Source organism: Hypanus sabinus, chromosome 4 (assembly GCF_030144855.1).
Source record: "Hypanus sabinus isolate sHypSab1 chromosome 4, sHypSab1.hap1, whole genome shotgun sequence".
Lineage (NCBI taxonomy): Eukaryota > Metazoa > Chordata > Chondrichthyes > Myliobatiformes > Dasyatidae > Hypanus > Hypanus sabinus.
In genome coordinates this window covers 139,875,401-139,882,404 of record NC_082709.1, presented here as the reverse complement: position 1 = coordinate 139,882,404, position 7,004 = coordinate 139,875,401, and positions in this window count along the sequence as shown.

The window sequence follows — 7,004 nt, the reverse complement described above, 5'->3', positions numbered from 1 at the left end:
AATGTCAGGGGTAAGTTTGTTACTCAGAGAGTGGTGAGTGCGTGGAATGGGATGCCAGCAACAGTGGTGGAGGCGGATACAATAGGGTCTTTTAAGAGGCTTTTAGATAAATACATGGAGCTTAGTAGAATAGAGGGTAGAGGTAAGCCTAGTAATTTCTAAGGTAGGGACGTGTTTGGCACAACTTTGTGGGCTGAAGGGCCTGTATTGTGCTGTAGGTTTTCTATGTTTCTATGTTTCTATCAGAGGCAGGTTGCCATGTTCTTCTTTGGTACTGGTATGATTGAAGCCTACTTGAAACAGGTAGGTGCTTCAGACTGCCAAATTGAGAGGCTAAGTATATCAGTGAACACTCCAGCCAGTAAAAACAAGAGTTTTTATAAGGGACTTCCCACCCACAGAACTAAGACATGAATCAGAAGTGATAGTGGAGGAGTTACTTAAAATAACATGCAACACATAAATAAAGGCAAAACCTACACAACATCTTGATCTTTAGAAATTTATAATATTTTTATGTCTTTGTACTGTACTGCTGTTGCTTAACAACAAATTTCACCTCACATCTGATTATGGTATTAAACTTGATACTGATTCTGACTTTGTATGGGGGCACTTTATCCAGTGAGGCATGAAATCCAAGTGTAACAACGGGGCATCATTATTTTCTCCTGTTAATGATGCTCAGAGAGAGAATATTGAGGCAAGGGCATACTGCATATGATTTCTACATCACCTTATTTTAATAAATGGAAAGCCAATCGTGTGATTTTATCCTGGCCAGGTGGATACACTAGAATCACTGATGACCTCAAATGAACACTGTCGTAAGTGCTGGAATGAGCAAAATAGGTTTATATTGCTTCAAGTTCAAGTTCAGTTCATTGTTATTCAACTGAATGTATGTATACCGTCAAATGAAGCCATGCTGTCTGAACCAGTGTGCACATCATAGTGCATATGACTCACACATAAAGTAATATTACCACAAATAAATTAACAAATAATAAGGTGCATATATGATGCATGCTAAAAAGTAAACAGAATAACATTACCAGTGCTTCATATGTAATGAGACTGAATGAAAAGATTCATATGTGGTGGCAGGGAGTTCTTACAGCCTAGAGGAAGAAGCAGTTTCCCATTCTAACATTTCTTGTCCTATTGACAATGCTAAACACCCTACATATGCAGTGCTCTTGATAAACATCTCTAATGGATGGAAGAGAGACCCTGATTATTCTCTCAGTAGTCCTCACAATCCTTTGTAGTGACTTGTGGCCAGATACTTTGCAGTTCCGGTATTCAATGGTGATTCATCTGATCAGGATACTATGGATAGTGCTCCTGTAAAAATTACATAAAATAGAAGGGTAGGGTATTCTCGACGTATGGCATTTTTCGCACCCCCAAGAAAAGGAATATTCATATTTCTCTCAGGTTCATCATATGTACTCTCAGATTGACTACTTTTTTATAGATAGAAACTTGCTTCCACTGGTACGATCCTGGGATTATAAGGAGATTGCTTTGTCTGATCATGCACCTGTGCTTCTGGCTTTAAGATTACCTGTTTATTCTGTATCAAATAGAAGTTGGCATTTTAACTTATCATTGTTATCTGATAAAAAAATTTCTAAGGTTTTTGGAAAACCATATTACATTTTTCTTTAAAGAAATTTTTAAAGGAGATACTGCTGGTACTATAGTCTGGGATACTTTTAAAGCATATATTCGTGGAGAAATTATCTCCTACTCTACCTCAAGAAAAAAGTTGACAAAGAAAGGTCTGACCTAGCAGCGATATTAAAAGATCTTGATCGAAGGTATGCTCTATCTCCAGATCCAAGTATATATAATAAGCGGATTGAAATCCAATCCAAGTATAATCTTCTGCTGACTTACCCAATTGAACGACAGCTGTTGAGAGATAAAATTCAATTTTACTTTCACGGAGATAGAACAGGTAGTTTATTAGCCAACCGCTTAAAATCTTTTACAGTTAATCATCAAATCACAGAAATTTTTAAAGATAATGGTACTAAGATATCCAACCATTCTGAAATTAACAATGTATTTAAAGACTTTTACTTTAAGTTGTATCAATCTGATTCTTCTTCAGATGATACCTATATGAATGCTTTTTTCAGTAATATCAACATTCCTGCATTGTCTGCTGATAGCCTAATACAGTTAGATCAGCCTATTTCCAATGAAGAAGTGGCTGAGGCTAAACGTGCTTTACATTCTGGTAGGACCCCAGCACCTGATGGCTTTTCTGGGGAGTTTTATAAAACTTTCGCTATGTTACTTACACCTTATTTATCCTCTGTTTCATCAGAGTCCTTCAAATCAGGTAAACTCCCTCAATCTTTTTTTTTAAACTTTTTTTTATTGAGTTTTCAGATAATTACAGGAAGAAGAAGAAAAAAGAATACCCTTCCCCCCTCCCCTTAGCCCCTCCCCCTAGCATCCCTATTGAAAAAGAAAGAAAGAAAGAAAGAAAGAAAGAAAGAAAGAAAGAAAGAAAGAAAGAAAGAAAGAAAGAAAGAAAGAAAGAAAGAAAGAGTGCCTGGATATCGGAAGATCCCCACATGCTCCACAGAGTTCATAATAACTTTTGTATATATATTTATTTCTTTCCCCAAATAACCAATTATTTTATCTTCAGAGCACCTATATATTTAATCCTGTCTTTTGTAAATAAGGGTGCCAAATTTTCAAAATTGTTTCATATTTATCTCTTAAATTATAAGTAATTTTTTCAAGTGGAATCCAGCTGGAAATTTCATTCTTCCAGCGATCTATACTTAAGTATGCATCTGATTTCCAAGTAACTGCAATAGCCATTTTGGCTACTGCCAGTGCAATTTTTATAAATTCTTTCTGATATTTATTCAATTTGGGTTTCGATTTTATCCCTTCAATATCGCCTAATAAAAATAATATTGGATTATGTGGAAGTTATGTTCCAATAATTTGTTCCAATAAAACTCTTAAATTTGTCCAAAAAGGTTGAATTTTAGAACAAGACCTCAATCTTTTTATGAAGCTTTTATTTCTCTTATTCTTAAAAAAAATAAAAATCCTGCTGAATGTTCTTCATACAGACCAATTTCTTTATTAAATGTTGATGCAAAAATTTTATCCAAAATCTTAGCTCGAAAACTTGAAAATATTTTACCATCTATTATATCACATGACCAGACAAGATTCATTAAAAATCGTTACTCACATTTTAATAATATAATTATTGAATGTGATATATTCACCATCCAAAAAAATATCAGAGTGTATATTATCCTTAGATGCAGAAAAAGCCTTTGATAGGATTGGGTGGAATTATCTTTTTAAGACCTTAGAAAAGTTTAATTTTGGGCCTAATTTTATTCGTTGAGTTAAATTAATCTACTTGTCTCCTACCGCTCAGGTTATTACTAATTCCCAAATTTCTAAGCCCTTTAAATTACAGCGGGGAACTAGACAAGGTTGCCCTCTTAGTCCTTTACTTTTTGCTTTAGCTATAGAACCCTTAGCAATAGCACTTCGAGAATCTAAGGACATTTCTGGTTTACTAAGGGGAGGTATGACTCATGAAATTTCATTATACGCTGATGATATTTTACCTTTTATCTCTAACACTAAAACTTCTTTATCTTCGGTTCTTTCTTTAATTTCCCAGTTTAGTTTTTTTTTTCAGAACATAAGCTGAAGTTACATAAAAATGAGCTATTTCCTTTAAATGACCTAATGTCATCAAATGCCAAATTTCCATTCCAAGTTGTTACAAGTCAATTTACATATCTAGGTGTAATAATTACTAAAAACTTCAAGAATTTATTTTAAAAAAAACTTAAACCCCTTATTGAATTATGTGAAAAAGAAGCTTTCTAAATGGTCTCCTCTTTCTTTATCCCTAATTGGCTGAATTAATTTGATTAAAATGAAGATTTTTCCTAAATTTTTATATTTTTTCAGGCTTTACCTATTTTTATTCCTAAGACCTACTTTGATTCTTTAGATTCAATTTTAACATCTTATATTTGGAATAATAAACAAGCTCATTTAAGTAAAGCTTACCTACAAAGAAATAAAGAGATGGGTGGATTAGCCTTACCCAATTTTAGGTTTTACTATTGGGCTGCCAATATAAGGAATATTACTTTTTGGTCCTATTATATTTATCATAAAGATTTCCCATCATGGGTCTCCTTAGAAGTTAATTCTGTAAAAAATTCCTCTATTGTCTCTCTTCTTGGATCATATTCTTCTTTTTCAGCAAAAAAACAACAGATAATATAATTGTTAAGCAAAGTTTAAGGATCTGATCTCAATTTAGAAAATTTTTTGGTTTAGCAAATTTTTCATTATCATCTCCCATTTGCCTTAATTATTTCTTTATCCCTTCCATGACTGACAAAGTCTTTAAGGATTGGGATGAACTAGGTATTAAGTGTTTTTGGGACCTGTTTATCTCAGGATCTCTTGCTTCGTTTGACCAATTCTCAACTAAATTTGCACTGCCAAAAACACATTTTCACAGATACCTTCAAATTAGAGATTTCTTACATTCCCAATTAACTACTTTTCCTATAGGTCCTGATAAAAATTTACTGGACGATCTTTAAACTTAAAACCTTTTGTTTATGGTTCTGTTACCGGTATCTATAACTTGTTAATTGATTCTGGACAAGACTTTTTAGATAAAATGAAAAAAGCTTGGGAGGATGATCTAAGTTGTCAGATTTCTGATGAAAGATGGAATAAAATTCTTAAATGGGTTAATAAATCATCTTTCTGTGCCTGTCATTCTCTTTTACAATTTACAATGGTTCACAGAGCTTACATTTCTAAACAGAAGCTGTCCAGTTTTTATCCGAATGTTTCTCCACTTTGTAATAAATGCAACTCTGCTGATGCCTCTTTAATTCATATGTTTTGGTTTTGCCCTAAAATTGAAAAGTTTTGGCGGGAAGTATTCCATACCTTCTCACAACTTTTTAGGGTCCAATTTGACCCAAATCCCTTTACTGCCTTGTTTGGTGTTATTGCAAATGAAGATATAACTTTAAATACTCCTAACCTACAGGTTTTAGTTTTTACCTCTCTTTTAGCAAGGAGAGCAATCTTGCTTAAATGGAAGGAGTCTACCCCTCCCACACATCTTCAATGGCTACGTGATATTATGTCTTATTTAAATTTAGAGAAGATCTGCTGCTCAGTCTTAAATTCGAAACAATCTTTTTATGATCTCTGGGGACCTTTCCTAAATTACTTTTCCAATTTATAAAGCTTAACAGTGCACAGACTTTTATGTATATTTCTATCTTCCCTTCTTAAGCGAATATGTTTTTTTTCTACTTATCCATTATCATCCATCAGCTTTTTTCTTTGGTAGTTGGTAGGGGGTTGACTTTTTTATATAAAAAATTTCTTTTATGATGTATGACCTATCTTTAAATTTTTTATTACAGAGTGGTATACCTTTATGTGATATGTTATAACATTTTGATCAATTTTATTACAATATATGAATGTACTCAATTTATGTTGAGATGTATCTATGTGTTGCACTCTGTAAATCTTGTTTTCACTTCTGAATAAAAATATTGTTAAAAAAAATAGAAGGGTAGGGAACCTCACTCACCTCAATATCCTCAGGAAATGGAGATACTGTGCTTTCTTAACCAAAGAGGTGGTGTTGAGGGACCAGGTGAGATAACCCGTTATGTTCACTCCTATAAACTTGGTGTACCTAACTCTTTCCATGGAGGAACTATGTATGTGCAGTGAGGAGTGGTCAATACTATTTGATCTCTATTATTCCTCCTACTATAAGGTTATTATTGTGGTTAGAGAGTATGATGAATTGATGCTACTCCATATAAACTAACTGAATGTGAGCTACAGTTGGAATAAATAGACTTCAGCTGCAGTTGTCCACCTATCGCATTGAAATTCTACTACTGTGGGACTGTCCCACCTGAGGTCTATCATTTCATATGGCAAAAAATAGTAGATTTCATGTGTTACCAAAAATTGGGATCTGGCTTGTTTTGTCTGATTACATCTCAGAATTCTAATCAAAATCTTTTCTTTCAATTCCTTGGCAGTTAGTGTAGATAATTAAAAAACCCAGTAATGGCTGCTTCACAATACAAGTGACAAGCTGTAACTGAAAAACAAGACAGTATTTACCATGCACTCCAAAGTCCTAACCTATCTCATTAAAATGTACCTTTATGTTCAGTTGTCACATTTCCAATAAATTATCAGCATATTTCACCTCATGATTACAAAAAAATATCATAAACATGGAACAGTAAAGCACAGTACAGGCAGGCCCTTTGGCCCAATATGTTATGCTGATCTATATTAACTCATTCCACAATCAATCTAACCCTTCCCTCCTACATAGCCCATTACTCTGCAATTTTCTTTCATCCTTGTGCCTAACTAAGAGTTTTTTAAATGTCCCTGCTATACCGCCCTCTCCCACCACCCCCCGGCAGTGCGTAACAGGCAGACACCATTCTTTGTGTAAAAAAAAAATTAAGTCTGACGTCTTCCATCAACGTCTTCCCCACAACTTGAACAGATGTCCTCTGATATCGGCCTTTGCCAGTCTGGAAAAATGTTCCTGATTGACCATTCCATTTATGCTTCTCGTAACCTTACTTTCAGTGATTCTATCAAGTTGCCTCTCATCCTCCTTCACTCCAAAGAGAAAAACCCTAGCTCACTCAATTCTCCAAACCAGGCAGCGTGCTGGTAAATCTCCTCTACACCCTCATTGAACCTTTTGCATCCTTCCTATAAAAAGGAAAGCATAACTGAACACGATATTCCAAGTGCGATCTAATCAAAGTTTTATGGAGCTGCAGCATTACCTTGCTGTCCTGAACATAAAGGGCAACACACCATACACCTCTGTAAACACCCTATCAACCTGATATGCAAAGAGTGGTTGTAGATGGGTCATATTCTGCATGGAGGTCGGTCAC